Genomic DNA, 17849 nt, shown 5'->3' with positions numbered 1-17849 from the left:
AGTTTCTGTTTCTGGGGACAGAGTTCAGTTCCTTTAAAAAAGACTGTATTTGAAAACACCCTGAGATGCATGGTACCTAAGTACATCGAAATTATTCTACACTTCCAATCCCACAGATGAAGTTCCCAGCATGTGGCTGTGCCCTGTGAACTTTGGTACACACTGGATTCTTGTGGTATGTGTTATTAATTAGCATAATTTGTTGTGAAGCAGCTTCTTGATGAATGTTATTCTTAAATAGGTTTTCAGTGGCAATTTCTTTTTTAATTTTTAATTTCTAATTTATTTATTTTTTTAAATTGTCAACATTTCTGTGAAGAAAATACTGCTCATAGACCCAATGGGGAAAGAAGGTTTTTATGACAGGAAACTTCTGCGCAACTGGAGGTATGTATGATACTGAGGTATTATTCTTAGATAAAACATTTCTTGTTTCATTATAAATTGCTTTTTCAACTAGGAATTTTCTGAGGATGAGAGGGCATGAAGACACCATGGAGGTTACAGACTGCAACACAACAAGCAACAGGATTCCAGCAGTTGCGGAGTTTATTATTCAAATGAGTCCATTTATTGTTAACTATAATTAAGATTTTACATTATAATTATGATAAATCTCACCGTTTGCAGAAAACTACCTTGCTTTTTGAGAGGTCAGTGAGGTGTTAACCACTACGGAAGTAGTTGTGCTGGAGCGAATGCAGATAGCTTGCACCCTCGTTGAACATCGAGTCCAGTAACGTCCCTATCACGTTAGAGTGTGTAATTCCAATTTAAATAGTGTTTTTCAAACAGCACAGTACAAATAGTATTTTGTAAACACTTTCTGATAAGACCTTTCTTAAATTCTAATTAAAAAGATTCAGGAGACTAATTTGCCATGAAGTATTTTCGGAAAAAATGTGCTACTATTTTTTTTTATTATTCGAGAAATGATGTTTGAATAACAGCAAATGGCCATGAATGTCACGGTCCGGGGCAGCGGCCGTGTGAAGAGTGGAAAGGAGGACTCAAATGCAGCACTTACTCAGATGTGAAGGCGATTTATTGACAATATCAAACATAAAGTGGAGATGGCAAAACAGAACTAAGGATGAACTAAACTGGGTGAAACTACACAAAGGAGTGGCAAACCTGAACATGAAGGGAGAACAGCAGGGAGAGCACGCAGGGGATTTCACAGGGTATGAACACAGACGACGCGACGAGGAGCAGAGGAAAACACACACTATAAGTACACAAAGAGACACTGGGAAATCACACACAGGTGGGGGAAACAGCTGGACCTGATTAACCTGACGGGACAGGGGAACACTAACACCAGGGACCAACAGAGGGAGCACAAACCCAGAACCCAGTGTCTAAAATCCCAAACACAAACCATCCCAAAACAGCCATGAATAATAATGAAAGTAATAACAATAAAGAACATAAACATAAAGTCACTGAGTCATGGTCGCAGGACCATGACAGTACCCCCCCCTCAAGGGCCGGCCCCCGACAGCCACAGAAACACACCACCAGATCCGGGCGGGCGGCAGGGGGCCCAGGACGGAGGGACCGGGCCAAGACCAAAGACGGAGGCCCCAGAGTCCCAAACAAATGTACACAAAAAAAAACTCACAGGGGAGCAGAGTCCAAAACACAGTTCAGGTGGCCGGCCAGGGGCCCGATAACACAGGAGGCCAGGATGGGACAGTTCAGGAGGCCGGCCACGAAGAAGGCCGTGGAGGCGCACAAAAGGTTCAGGAGGCCGGCCATGCGGAAGGCAACGGCGGCCACTCAGGCGAAGAGGGTCCGGGGGCCGGCCGTGCGGAAGGCAACGGCGGCCGCTCAGGCAATGGCGGTCCGGGGGCCGGCCGTGCGGAAGGCAACGGCGGCCAGTCAGGCAACGGCACCCAGCCAGTAGCCCGGCCAGCGGTCCAGAAAACGGCCGTTTAGCTCCAGACCCAAACGAGGCTGGGCCAGGCGAGGCTGAGGGCACGGAAGCCGGGACCGCAGCAGGCGGAGATGATGATGCAGACACCAAGGCCGGACCAGACGAGGATGCAGACACCAAGGCCGGACCAGACGAGGATGCAGACACCAAGGCCGGACCAGACGAGGATGCAGACACGAAGGCTGGACCAGGCGAGGCTGATGAGGATGCTGAAGCGGAGGCTGGACCAGGCGCAGTGGGTGAAGATGAGGATGCTGTGGCCGAGGATGCGGGCACGAAGGCTGGACCAGACGATGATGCAGACACCAAGGCCGGACCAGACGAGGATGCAGACACCAAGGCCGGACCAGACGAGGATGCAGACACCAAGGCCGGACCAGACGAGGATGCAGACACGAAGGCTGGACCAGGCGCAGTGGGTGAAGATGAGGATGCTGTGGCCGAGGATGCGTGCACGAAGGCTGGACCAGACGAGGATGCAGACACGAAGGCTGGACCAGGCGATGCTGAAGCAGAAGCCGAAGCCGGACCAGGCGTGGATGAAGCTGGAGATGAAACCGGGCCAGGCGTGGATGAAGCCGGACCAGGCGTGGATGAAGCTGGAGATGAAACCGGGCCAGGCGTGGATGAAGCCGGGCCAGGTGTGGATGAAGCCGGACCAGGCGTGGATGAAGCCGGACCAGGCGTGGATGAAGCTGGAGATGAAACCGGGCCAGGCGTGGATGAAACTGGGCCAGGCGATGAAGCTGTAGCTGAAGCCGGGCCGGGCGAGGACGAAGCTGTAGCTGAAGCTGGGCTAGGCGAAGCTGACGCTGTAGCTGAAGCTGGGCCAGGTGAGGATGAAGCTGGACCAGAATCAGGCGAGGATGAAGCCGAGGATGAAGCCGGACCAGGCGTGGATGAAACCGGGCCAGGCGAGGATGAAGCTGTAGCTGAAGCTGGGCTAGGCGAAGCTGACGCTGTAGCTGAAGCTTCAGGCTGAGGCGTGGCAGTAGCAGGTGGTAGCGCTGCAGGTGATGGTACTGCAGGAGGCGGCGCTGCAGCCACAGGTGGAGAAGCAGCCACAGGTGGAGAAGCAGCCACAGGTGGCCGGACGGGATCCTCGGGCCCCCCAGCCGACGTGGCAGTCAGTGTGGCATGAGGCTGGACGGGCTCCTCGGGCCCCCCAGCAGGCGAAGCAGGAGGCTGGACGGGCTCCTCGGGCCCCCCAGCAGGCGAAGCAGGAGGCTGGACGGGCTCCTCGGGCCCCCCAGCTGGCGAAGCAGGAGGCTGGACGGGCTCCTCGGGCCCCCCAGCGAAAACAGCCGCAGAACCAGTGGGCACCGGGGCCCCCGGCACACATGAAACAAAACCAGTAGGCACGTGGGCCTCTGGCACATATGAAACAAAACCAGTAGGCACGTGGGCCTCTGGCACACATGAAACAAAACCAGTAGGCACGTGGGCCTCTGGCACATATGAAACAAAACCAGTAGGCACGTGGGCCTCTGGCACATATGAAACAAAACCAGTAGGCACGTGGGCCTCCGGCACACATAAGGAGGGCTGCAGCTGCGCAGAGCACTGACCCTGCTCAGGCAGTGACAGCCCGGTGCAGTTCACAGCTGGCATCTTGGCCTCCAGGGGTCCAGAGTAAGCTGAGGGCAGTAACCCAGCCTCTGGGGAAGCCCCGGAGTGAGCAATAGTCTCTAATGTAGCCAGCTTTTGAGGAACAGGTCCGTAGTGAAACAGTTTGTCTCCCTGCTCAGAAACAGCGGTGGAAAAACAGTGTGAAAATTGTGGCTTAAGGGAGGCTAATGGTTGAGCTACAGACTGGGAAGCTTGTGGTTGGACACAGAACTGAGCCGGAGAATGGCAATAAAGTCCTGGCTCAGAAGGAGCGGCAGAGACACAGTCTGTCAGTTTTGCAGCGGATTTGTACACGCCCACTTGGGAAGGATCCGTTACCACGAAGGTAGGTAAGCGATCCATACAGTCTCCCATCCCGCTCTGAATAGCCCCAGAAAACAAAGTCCCGGAAACTGGGGAAAGCAATGCATCCCGCTGACTCACCGCATCGGGCTGCTCGAAAGTGAATGCAGACGGGGGGTGAAGTCCAAGGTCCAAAAGGAGAAACTCCCGCTCCCACGAACAGAGCGAGTCCAGCAGCCATGGGAGACCGGTCACCAGACGCTGTAGCCGCCTCTCTATAGCGCGCTGGGACGTGCCACCCGGGCTTTCCAGCCACAGGTCGATCAGCTCCTGTGTGGCATCGATGAGCGTCTCCCGTAGCTCCCTGGACGGATTAAGCGCTGCTGGGTCCATCTTGTGGTCGCGTCGTACTGTCACGGTCCGGGGCAGCGGCCGTGTGAAGAGTGGAAAGGAGGACTCAAATGCAGCACTTACTCAGATGTGAAGGCGATTTATTGACAATATCAAACATAAAGTGGAGATGGCAAAACAGAACTAAGGATGAACTAAACTGGGTGAAACTACACAAAGGAGTGGCAAACCTGAACATGAAGGGAGAACAGCAGGGAGAGCACGCAGGGGATTTCACAGGGTATGAACACAGACGACGCGACGAGGAGCAGAGGAAAACACACACTATAAGTACACAAAGAGACACTGGGAAATCACACACAGGTGGGGGAAACAGCTGGACCTGATTAACCTGACGGGACAGGGGAACACTAACACCAGGGACCAACAGAGGGAGCACAAACCCAGAACCCAGTATCTAAAATCCCAAACACAAACCATCCCAAAACAGCCATGAATAATAATGAAAGTAATAACAATAAAGAACATAAACATAAAGTCACTGAGTCATGGTCGCAGGACCATGACAATGAATGTGTTTTAGGGAATGCTGAGGTCTACTGCATTGTTTGCTGTATGTTAGATGCTGATGCAGACCGCAGCATGACTGAAATATTAAAAACAAAAACATAAGTCTTATTACTTGCTAATCATGTTTAAAATGTTATATAATAGTATTTACCAAAAAGAATATGAGCTATTTATTTTTCCTTTCCAGGTGCCGTGTGATTTTTGCCAAAGATGGGCACATTTTGAATGTGCAAAATACAAGGAGAGCAACTGAGAATACAAATGCAAAAAATGTGAGGAAACATGTAACAACTTCTAATAAAAACAGCTATCTTTTCCTCTCCGTTTCTCCTTGTATTCTGTGTTAACATTAGATGACTGTGTGCTGGAAGCACGTTTTGATAGTGTGATTTGGCATCAGAGCCTCCTACCTTTAGATATGTACGATGGAGGCATAAACCACGTAAGGCAGTATATTCTGATTGATAGACATGACTATAAATTTACACAAAGGTACAACGTTTTGTCAGAACACCGGCAAATGCTCTGCTCAGCTGGTATAAAGTTGCCTACCGAGTGTCACAGAGTAAAAAGCTGCACACAATTGCAGAGGGATGAATACTTCCCTGTGCTATGGATATGGTTTCAACTATGATTGATGACACAGCAGCCAGCAAACTACAGGCCATTCCTCTGGCCAATAGTACCATTGGCAGGCGCATGTATGATATGTCAAAGGACATAGAGGATCCGCTTAATGATAAGGTGCGTGACAGCCGCCTGTCTATGCAGATGGATGAAGCCACTGACAGTAAGAAAGACTGCTTACTGATAACATGTCAGATTAATTGATGGAGATGAGATGAGGGAGGAATTGCTTTTCTGCAAACAAGTTCCTGGCAGAGCCACTGCAGAGAAACTGTTTAAAATCACTGAGGACGGTGTGGGGAGCTTATGGCTGGGAAACGAGGTCTCCTCCAATGTGCAGTGGATGCACTGTATGATACACCGCAAAGCACTGGCATCTAAACAGCTGGGGCCTGAGCTGAGGGACGTAATGACTGATTTCATTTTTGTCACAGTCAAGTACATCATCACACGACCTGAGAAAGCCCAGATTTCTCCTCCACTATGCGACCACATGGCCGCTCTGTATCACAGCAAGTCCCGATGGCTGTCACGTGGTAAGGTGCTGTCCAGGTCTTTGATCTGCGAGTTGAGATCTGCATGTTTTTGAAGGAAGAGAGCAGTGATATTGCCAACAAATTCAACTCTAAGATAGAATTTGAAGATTGTCTTGTAAAACAACAGCGCAGTGAGAATTGTTGCTGTCTGGTTTCCTCTAGGCTAGGGCGTAAACAGGATGCAGAACAACATGGACCCAAACGTCATTATCGATAATTGAATCAGACCGAAGGTTTGCCCAGAGCAGCATCCTGTTTGGCATCAGTCCTGATTTTTCTCTCATTTCCAGTTTGCTCTGGGACTTGATGCATCTAAAAGAAGCTGATGACATTTAAAGACCTGATCAGAACAACATCTGCTCGGTGACACATTCTACGATTTTATGTGTAAAAGAAACAAGCCTACAAGAGCTGAAGTATGTATGATATGTATGAATGTATGTATGAAATATGATGAAATGGTGAGTCTGAGTAAAACAGAAAAAAACAGTGAGCTCAACAAAACATGTCTGCAGCAATCTGCTAGAAACCTGAGCATTATTTTCTTTTCCAAAGTCATCCAGTGTTGCTTTGTACAGATTAGATTTGCAAAGATCTGAACAGCACTTCCAGCACAAGGCAGAGTAAATCAATTTGTTGATCAGTTATTAAGTCATGTACTAACAGAAACTTGGAAGAGAGAGACCTAATGTTTAATAATTCACATTTCACTGTTTTACTTTTTGGTGCTGTTGACGATACTGTATTGTGTATATATAAAACTAATATAACTTTGGTTTAGAAACCTGCTATAGAAAACTGTTGCAGGAACGGCAAACAGCTTGTACTGGATCATTTTCATGGCCGATGTGCCAAAATATAAATAAATGTTTACCAAAAATGAAGCTCAAGTGAGTAAAAAGCCTTTCTTTGGGATAAACATAGAAAGACCAGCCTTAGTCAGACATTTCACTTGAAGGAGCGAGCATCCAGTGAAAAAAGCAGTAGGAATGAGTCAGACAGCTGACGTCAGGGCAGACCCACCCCAGAGTTTATCTGCTACCAGCTGTGACTCTCGTGAGCTCAGACATGCAGCAATCTCCATCAGCAGGGGCGGCATCGGGCACCGTGGTCGTAGTTTTACGCCGGGACCACAGCATCACCAGAAAGCAACTGCCGGCACTGGGGGTGAGACACCTTTACATCCTGATGGGGTCAGATTGAATCCAGACAGAGATGATTAAACCACTGATCTTTAACCTGTGGATGCTGAAGGCATGTGATTCACAACCACGCTGCTGCTCTGCTGTCGATCTCTCAGCTGACTTTAATGACAGAGGACGTCTGTCCTCAGAGGCTTTTGGATCGCCTCGGAAAATAATCTCTGTTGGAAATTAAAGTTCAGAAAGATAATGTCCAGAAGACAAGCTAAATGTGAATACAGACTCGTTACCTTTTAAAGATAACCAACAAGTTTATCCCATTTATCTGCATGTGAAAATGTTTGGTGTGTTAGTTCAAACTTCCTCTCAGCAGAAAGTTGAATGGTACTCATGGCCATTGATAAATGGTTTTTGATCAGTAGTTGTTGATCAATAGTCGTGACAATTTCCATATTAATGATCAAGGAACTGACCTCACAGCCCATTGCTCATTCAGTGGCGCTAGTTTCAGTCATTGAGCAAATGTACTGTTTATAATGTTGGAAACCTGCAGTCAGCTGAGACTGAAGAAGTCCCTTCTTGATGAAACGTTTGTCCACTGAAAATGCTGTGTCTAGTCACGTACGTCATCTTTGGCATCACTTGTTCTCACAAAGGCTGAATGAGCCAAAGGCTCTGAATGTTTCCTCTGAGACTTTATGTCTTCCTGCAGGTGATTCAGATCATGGTTGCTCTGACTGTCATGGTCTTTGGGATCCTGAGGGCAACACGGTCCAAAGGTCTGGTGTCTGATTCCTTGGTGTACATCTGGGGACCAGTGTTGGTGAGTATTATTGTAGGGTCTTTGAATTGAACTGAACTGAGTCAGCTAAGCATTCTTACTGCTCTCTCTTTCAGTTCATCATAGCTGGATGTATGAACATATATGATGGGACTTCAGAGAGACGATCAGGAACTCATCTCTGTGATATCACCATACCTGTACTTCAGGTGAGTCTCTGCAAATTTGTAGTCCTGCTGGAACACACTGGAGTGAGGCTCGACCTGATTTTTCTCCAACCGAGGAAACAGAAATTTAACATTTAGTGTAATTTGACTGAAATCCAGTCAGTAAAAACAAAATGAGGCCATAGCTCATTGTGAATTTTTAGAGCCAAACAACTCGATAATATCACAGCTCAGTTAACAAAGTCAGTTCAGTCCCATAAATGCTGTATTTCACTTTCCAGTGACTGATTATTTTGGACTTCAGCTTCTGGAGATACCTGGTCTGTTCTTCCTTGATCTTTCTGAGATGGTCTGATAATCCATCCATTAGAGTTTCTTCAGAACTCTTACACTGTTACAGTGATTGCATGACCTGCTACCCACTCTAAAGTTTCAGTGGAAAGAAACACATTTCCTAACCAGGCTCTAACCTGTGATGGAAAACAAACCAGATAAATGGTACTTGAGTATGTCTGTAGTAGAGATGGCACGATACCACTTTTTTATGTCCGATACCGATATCATAAATTTGGATATCTGCCGATACCGATATGAATCCGATATAGTGTTTTTTAATCAACAAAACTGTTTTTTAATATCTTGCTGCATTTTGTATAAGTTCATACTCAAGTTTAAAACAACAACTACACTAAAGCTATTCTGTTATACCTGTATGCAAAAAAAAATATTTCATAGTTCAGCAATACTGATCAATCTAATAAACTTAAACCTACACCATCCTCCCTATTCTGGTATTTTAAAGAGTACTTAGCATAAATATTAAGCAACCTAACTAATAGGGTTCCAACTCCCAGCAACAACAAAAATAAATAAATAAAAAATAGGGAACCACCCCTCACGCGCCACCTCATGATGCTTAATCGACGTAATCAACCTTAATTTGATGCAGTGCACAGAAAATGCACAGAAATCAATTATTTTTCAAGAAATATTAAATAGATTCAACATCTTTCTTCAACAAAATTGCAGACTGCACAGATGGTACCTTCCCAAAGGAAAAAGTACTATAGCTTACTAGGGTATATATATTAGACTTAATAGTCACTATATACAGTAATTGACTTCTATTCATTTTACATCAAATTAAAACTTTGGGTGTCAGATAATTATTTATTAAAAGCTCGACATTTTAAATGAGAATAAGAAAGAAAAGTATGTCTTTGTGCCCCTTTTCCCTGTTCATGCCCTATCGGCCCCCCTGGCTAAACTTTGCTAGATCCGCCCCTGCACAGTTACAGCCATCAGCTACGTAGAAAAAGATCCTCGAGTAGAAAGTAATATTAAATAAATTCTAACAACAGCTGATCAAGCTTAAACGTGCTGCTGTTGTTCAGCCGCTGGTTTCCTCTTTCTGGTGCAAAGTGGGCCAAAAACAAAGGAGAGACGATCAGCTGATCATTGATCAGTTTCATGATTGAAGTAGCAGCAAGAAGAGGCAGTCGCTTGTTAAGCTTAACGCAGGAATGCTTTACAAACATTCAGAGATGGACTTACACACTTGCTTTACTTCTCTCGGGATAACTTTGTCGGAGATGAAATGCCGGGTTGCTAGCGAAGCTCCACATGCTATCCAGACCACCGACAGGTCCCGCATGCCACAGCCGCTCTATCACGTGATGCATACTGCTCCGACGTGCTAACGTTCTGAGGTGAGTTACGGCGTGTTGCAAGTTTTGTGAGGTGCTTTCATGATATTTAATGGATCGGATTACATTTTTTTTTCTCCGATATCCGATCCAGTAATTTAGGTCAGTATCGGACCGATACCGATACGTAATATCGGATCGGTCCATCTCTAGTCTGTAGACAAGGAGAGCAAACACATCCAGAGAAATGAGAGAAGAACTTAGAGTGTGATTAAGATTGTCAGATGAATATGACTTTATGGTCAATTCGTAAAGTCAAACTAGCCTGCGATCATGGAGTGAGACCCCTGGTCCCCAATCAGACCAGGAGTGACATGTTTTGAAATCTGCCCAAATTTATTAAACCCCCCAAAATATGACTATCCAGGGTTGAGACCAGGAAGCAGAGTTGCAGTCTTACACGCCTCTCTGCAGCTTCTCTCCTCCTGCTACCCCCCCAAAACCCATCTCCATAGAGACTGTGTCAGCTCCCAAACAGACAAAAAACAAACTAAATACCAGCAACAAACAACTTAAACATAAACAATCACAAAGAAAGAACAATAAAGTATCCACATCTGAACCAAAGAGTAAAACAGTGAAATGTGGGTTATTAAATATTAGGTCTCTCTCCTCCAAGTCTCTGTTAGTACATGACTTAATAATTGACCAACAAATTTACTCTGCCTTACAGAAACATGGTTACTAGTGATGTGCGATACCACTGATTTCCTTTCCGATCCGATATCAAGTAAAATTCAGGGTGCTGCAGCAAGAGTCCTGACAGGGACTAGAAAGAGAGCAGATTTCTCCTGTTTTGGCTTCCTGTTAAATCCAGAATTCAAAATCCTGCTCCTCACATACAAGGTCTTAAATAATCAGGCCCCATCTTATCTTAATGACCTTGTAGTACCATATCACCCTATTAGAGCACTTCGCTCTCGCTCTGCAGGCCTACTTGTTGTTCCTAGAGTATTTAAAAGTAGAATGGGAGGCAGAGCCTTCAGTTTTCAGGCCCCTCTTCTGTGGAACCAGCTTCCAGTTTGGATTCAGGAGACAGACACTATCTCTACTTTCAAGATTAGGCTTCAAACTTTCCTTTTTGCTAAAGCATATAGTTAGGGCTGGACCAGGTGACCCTGAATCCTCCCTTAGTTATGCTGCAATAGACGTAGGCTGCCGGGGATTCCCATGATGCATTGAGTTTTTCCTTTCCAGTCACCTTTCTCACTCACTATGTGTTAACAGACCTCTCTACATTGAATCATATCTGTTATTAACCTCTGTCTCTCTTCCACAGCATGTCTTTATCCTGTCTTCCTTTTCTCACCCCAACCAATCACAGCAGATGGCCCCGCCCCTCCCTGAGCCTGGTTCTGCTGGAGGTTTCTTCCTGTTAAAAGGGAGTTTTTCCTTCCCACTGTTGACAAAATGCTTGCTCATAAGGGTCCCCTATGTGTCCCGTCTGTGCAGGTTAAAAGCGTCGTGGCTTTAAATTTCGCCGCTGGTGGGGCTTCATTTGTTGCCGCACTCATCTTCTTCCTAGATGTATTTCAATCGGTGAGCTGCTTTTCTTTCATGTTGTATAAAATGAGAACGTGTATGTGGTGGGGGCGTGGTCTGTGGTGCTGTGCGGACGCACCTGCACGGCATCTTTAGATCACGCCCGCGGTGTTAAATCATGGGGAAGCAGGGTTGAGAGGGTTGTTGTGGTGAGAAGTGCTCAATGAAATGTCTCAAAACACAGATCTGTGGTCCCGTCGTGCCTTATTCTCACCACAGTGAATTCAGAGCACAGGTGAATGTGGCATGTGAACCAGCTCCAGAGGTAACAGGTGTTTCACCAGCTTGCGGTAGAAACAGTTTCGAGTTTTTAGTTAAGGTGAGGAAACTTCAGAAGCCTGTTTTTCTCTCTTTCAGTTCAACAGTCCATTTTCAGGATTTTCAGCCATGCTGTGCTTGGTTGAGCTGAGCCTGTGTGGCATTTGTCTAGGAGTAGGGGACTCTAATGGCAGTTACAATCCCACATTTCAGGTGAGTCCATCTGCAGAGTCCTCCTCAGACCAGTTTGTACACCTGCCTAATAAATAATGAAGTTAATATTTATCTGTGTAGCCAATTTAAAGATGACCCATCCTAAATCCATGTTACCAGTCAGCAAGCATTAATAGCATGCTAGTGTATTCTGATCAAAATCATCTTAATTGAGAGAAAAAGTGAAGGAAGAAGAGTGGTTTTATCCAGGCTGGAAATTAAAATCAAATGTTTTGTCCAAAGGCAGGTGGAATTCTTTATTTTACCCGTTTAGCGTCATTCGCGTTCATTAAGTACTAGCTGAGAGTGTCCCCCTGCTGCAAACCTGACCTATGACTAAACTAATAAAGCTTTATAAGCTTTAAATTATTTTAGTGTCTAATAACTGACATTTTTGTTGTTTAGATGCCATGTACCATCACCAATCAGCATTACGGAACTGCCTCAGTGACTGCACAGGATCCTTCCACGTAGACTCTGCCCACATACCTGAACCCACCCGCAGCAATGGCTCTGCCCTGCCCTCATCCAAGCTCTACACAAGTGACTGATAGTTCCGCTCAAAGGAGTGATGGGTCAACATTGTTAGTCATGTAATCTTCTTACTATTGAATAAAAATACTCCAGATTTACCTTTATGTTGCCGTGACACTTAAGGTGCTTTGCAGCTCTGAAAGATCCAAAGAATCAATAAACTGAAGCTGAAAAATTTATCCATGTATGGAGAGGTGTATCATCATCATTAATGTTGCTTACAGTTCAGTGCAGAGAGAGATCATTAGAAGGAATTGAACATGATTTATTTAAGTACAGAATTTAATTTGAGGTATTTGGTGGTTAGACGCCGACGGCCCATCACAGCAGAACGGAATCCCAGCGGCAATGACAATAAGTGAGAAAACAGAGGTCCAGCGAGCAGCGAGCAAAGGCAGAATAGAGACTGAGCCTGCAACAAAGTTTGAGGGCCATCAGAGGCCAGGAGGGTGCAGAGACACTGAGATAAGACCAGTGTTGGTCAAGTTACTTGAAAAAAGTAATTAGTTACTGATTACTTCTCCAAAAATTTAATCACAACACTACTGATTATTTATTTTAAAAAGTAATTAGTTACTTAGTTACTTTTCAAAAACATGATACACAAACTGAATAAGTAAGAACGCAATAGACCTTTCAGCCCACTTCTATTTTTACTGCGTAATCCATCATATAACTGTGATGGATAGTTACAGTGGGGCAAAAAAGTATGTAGTCAGCCACCAATTGTGCAAGTTCCCCCACTTAAAATGATGACAGAGGTCAGTAATTTGCACCAGAGGTACACTTCAACTGTGAGAGACAGAATGTGAAAAAAAAAAAAATCCATGAATCCACATGGTAGGATTTGTAAAGAATTTATTGGTAAATCAGGGTGGAAAATAAGTATTTGGTCACCTCAAACAAGGAAAATCTCTGGCTCTCACAGACCTGTAACGTCTTCTGTAAGAAGCTTTTCTGTCCCCCACTCGTTACCTGTATGAATGGCACCTGTTTGAACTCATCATCTGTATAAAAGACACCTGTCCACAGCCTCAAACAGTCAGACTCCAAACTCCGCCATGGCCAAGACCAAAGAGCTTTGGAAGGACACCAGGAAAAGTATTGTAGACCTGCACCAGACTGGGAAGAGTGAATCTACAATAGGCAAGCAGCTTGGTGTGAAAAAATCAACTGTGGGAGCAATCATCAGAAAATGGAAGACATACAAGACCACTGATAATCTCCCACGATCTGGGGCTCCACGCAAGATCTCATCCCGTGGGGTCAAAATGATCATGAGAACGGTGAGCAAAGATCCCAGAACCACACGGGGGGACCTGGTGAATGACCTGCAGAGAGCTGGGACCAAAGTAACAAAGGTCACCATCAGTAACACACTACAACGGCAGGGAATCAAATCCCGCAGTGCCAGACGTGTTCCGCTGCTGAAGCCAGTGCATGTCCAGGCCCGTCTGAAGTTTGCCAGAGAGCACATGGATGATACAGCAGAGGATTGGGAGAATGTCATGTGGTCAGATCAAACCAAAGTAGAACTTTTTGGTATAAACTCAACTCGTCGTGTTTGGAGGAAGAAGAATACTGAGTTGCATCCCAAGAACACCATACCTACTGTGAAGCATGGGGGTGGAAACATCATGCTATGGGGCTGTTTTTCTGCCAAGGGGACAGGACGACTGATCCGTGTTAAGGACAGAATGAATGGGGCCATGTATCGTGAGATTTTGAGCCAAAACCTCCTTCCATCAGTGAGAACTTTGAAGATGAAACGAGGCTGGGTCTTCCAACATGACAATGATCCAAAACACACCGCCCGGGCAACAAAGGAGTGGCTCCGTAAGAAGCATTTGAAAGTCCTGGAGTGGCCTAGCCAGTCTCCAGACCTCAACCCCATAGAAAATCTGTGGCGGGAGTTGAAAGTCCGTGTTGCTCGGCGACAGCCCCAAAACATCACTGCTCTCGAGAAGATCTGCATGGAGGAATGGGCCAAAATACCAGCTACTGTGTGTGCAAACCTGGTAAAGACCTATAGTAAACGTTTGACCTCTGTTATTGCCAACAAAGGTTATGTTACAAAGTATTGAGTTGTGTTTTTGTTATTGACCAAATACTTATTTTCCACCCTGATTTACCAATAAATTCTTTACAAATCCTACCATGTGAATTCATGGATTTTTTTTTTTCACATTCTGTCTCTCACAGTTGAAGTGTACCTCTGGTGCAAATTACTGACCTCTGTCATCATTTTAGGTGGGGGAACTTGCACAATCGGTGGCTGACTACATACTTTTTTGCCTCACTGTATCTGCTATCAATACCGTCTGAGATTTAATTTGGGTTGAGACTTTGTTGATATTATGATTAATATTCATGATTAATGATGATCAATATCCCTGATATTTACCAAGAGATGAATATTTGGACTCTTGTTCTATCATTTTAATAATTGGAAGGCTGGCTGTCATTCTCGAGAGGTCATCTTTCAGGGCAAGTGTCTTTGACTTCAGACTTGTGAGTGTTGGCCTTAAAGCCCCATAGGTTCACTCATCCCCTTGTAAGATGTCCAGAGCTGCTGTCAGGGGCTTCATCACAGTACAGTACTCTTTCAAGAATTGGTACTCCCTTTCATTAAGGCACTTAATTCCCAGTTTTACACACAGGGGATTAAGTTCATTCAAGGGAATTGTGATGATTCTGGAAATGGCCTCATACAGGGAATTCCACCTTGTGGATGTGAGCACCCTTAGCTTCCTGCAGCTGACATCCTCCACCTGTTCAGAGGCTAATGTTGATCGACTTGCTTTAGTCCAAAGAGCAGAACATTTTGCAATGCTACTCCTACCTGTCTTGGCCTTGGTGTCGGCACAGGAATTTAGATGTTTATCAACATCAGTTGTTGGAATCAAGTTAATTGTGTACGATGCACATCTGTAGTATGGAGGGAGGCTAAACTGTGCATCACCAGATGTGGTTGAAAGAGCTTCTATTACATCAGTAAAAGTCGGTTCCTCATCATCACCTTCTTCATTTTCAGATTCAGACTCCAGATCACAGGGCTGACATACTCAATGCGTTGGCAAAATTGGATGCATTATCCGTTACAGTGGCAACAACTTTAGCTTTTAGTCCATATGATAAATGGATTTCTTCAATCTCTGCTCTAATTACATCATAGGTATGGCTGCCTATAATTCTCTTGCATGCTAGGGCGGCCTTGTTGCGCTGTAAAGTGGAGACCCATAAAACATTTATTATTTACTGTCCAGATGCCAGCAGTGGTGGAAACAAAGTCTACCTCTTCGAGTGTAGCCTTCAAGTTAGATTTCATTCAGTCGTATTTTCTCTCAGGGTTTCCTACCAATTACTTTCTCTGGGGCAGCTTGACACCACTTTTAGCCGGTATTTTTTCTACAATGCATCGCAATGATTCAGTCTACAGTGCACGATCGTACTCTCTCTCTGTTGAGCCAACCATCCCTTTAATGTTAACTAGTAATGACTTCATGAACTTCTTCACAAATAAAATTTTAATCATTAGAGAAAATCCCACAGATGTAATATTATCTACAGCTACTTTCAGTACCACTGATATTCATTTAGACTCTTTTTCTCCAATTGATCTTTCTGAGTTAACTTCAATAATTACTTCCTCCAAACCATCAACGTGTCTTTTAGACCCCATTCCTACAAAACTGCTCAAAGAAGTCCTGCCATTAATTACTGCTTCGATCTTAAATGTAATCAGTTTTCAACACCATCGACCATAATATCCTATTAGAGCGATTAGAACATGCTGTAGGTATTACAGGTACTGTGCTGCAGTGGTTTGTATCATATCTATCTAATAGACTCCAGTTTGTGCATGTAAATGGAGAGTCCTCTTCACACACTGAGGTTAATTATGGAGTTCCACAGGGTTCAGTGCTAGGACCAATTCTGTTTACATTATACATGCTTCCCTTAGGCCAGGGGTCGGCAACCTTTAACACCCAAAGAGCCACCTGGACGCGGTTTCCACGCAAAAGAAAACTCTGGGAGCTGCAAATACTTTTTGACATCTAAAATGAAGATAACACTGTATATATTGTTTTTTACCTTTATGCTTTGTGTGAATAACTAAGGTGTGTTGCTTAAATCCATGAAGTGCTACAGAGAAAGTTACATTTTATTTATGCAATTAACACGTTTTGAACTCTTAAAGAAATATAACAAAAGGAAAGACACCCAGCTGAACTAAAATGATCCAGCAAACAAAAACTGCTGTGAGCCGCCACCCTTATATCTCCTTTGGGCTTTTGGAGCCTTGACCTGACTTGTAAAAAATAATTGGATAAAAGCTCTATGCTGCTGAAAGATGAAAAATAGATATTTGTTAAATTCTGCCTAAATATGTATTTTACCTGGTTAATGTGTGTGGGAGGGGGAGGCGGACGCACCTGAGCGGCACCCGCAATCACGCCTCGCCGCCTTTACGTCTGTGCTCTCTCTGCTGTTGTGTTGGTGTGTGTCGGGCTGTGAGCTGCAAAGCTACAGTCGGCTGTGTGCGCACAGCAACCGTGTGTGAAAAGTGGTCAATAAAGAGATGCTGAAAAGCCTGTTCATGGAAACATCGTCGGGTCTGCCGTGATATGTTTACAACGGGACTTCTGCTCCTGAACCTCTGCGCACAGCGTCTGCAGATCGGGGCTGTACGAAGTCACTTTCATCTTTACGCAGGACTGTAAGCTGTCGTCTGTGAGGCGTGAGCGTGTTTGTTTTAACATAGTTGGGGAACAGCTGCTGACATGATGTGGATCCGAAGAGCCATAATTGGCCTGGCTGGGGTTGAAAGTCTCGGTAAATGCACGCCGTTTCGGCGGGTACACCAGCTTCCACGAGTGTGACGCTTATTTTGAGCGATGAAAAAATAGAATATAATTTTATTTTTATATTTCAATATCACAATAATCTTCCAATTTAGAACTACAAGTTAAAAAAGAACTAACATAAATAAATTACACTTCAGCTAAATACTTCTAATTTATTTTCCCAAACCACGCGGAGCCGCACTATAAGGACTAAAGAGCCGCAGGTTCTGCTACACTGGCAGGGCTAGGGGCCAGGACTCTCCTCTTCGTGTTTTTGGGGATGTTGCTAACTCCGGGTTGATAACAGGCACCACACCCGCAGTAGATGTGCTCGGTGTGAGGTCTCGCAGCAAGCTATCAAATACGGCGCATTTCTCGGCTTTTAAAAAACCGCTATGCGTCGCCAGGTGTTTCATCGGATTCGAGGTGTGACCTCCTTTGACAGTATCACAGTATCAGCTTAAAGCACTTGTTGCTGCTGAGTTTGCATATTTTGCTGTGAAGTACAGCCAGACTTTTGACCGCTTCGCCTTGGGCATTTTTAATCTGTAGCTCTGCTCTAAAAGAACCTACGTACCTGGGCCCGCCTACTATCCTCGGAAACGTAAAATGATTGGCTAGAATCCAAAGTGTATGACATCTCAGGAAAAAAAAAAAAAAAAAAAGAAGCAACATTCAGCTTGTTCGTGGCCATCATCAGTTTTTACACGCACTCGCACTCTTAG

Source organism: Rhamphochromis longiceps, linkage group LG11, assembly GCF_057381845.1.
Source record: "Rhamphochromis longiceps isolate RC_006_pf linkage group LG11, R_longiceps_female_GT1.1, whole genome shotgun sequence".
NCBI classification, from domain to species: Eukaryota; Metazoa; Chordata; class Actinopteri; order Cichliformes; family Cichlidae; genus Rhamphochromis; species Rhamphochromis longiceps.
This window is presented reverse-complemented; position numbering follows the sequence as displayed.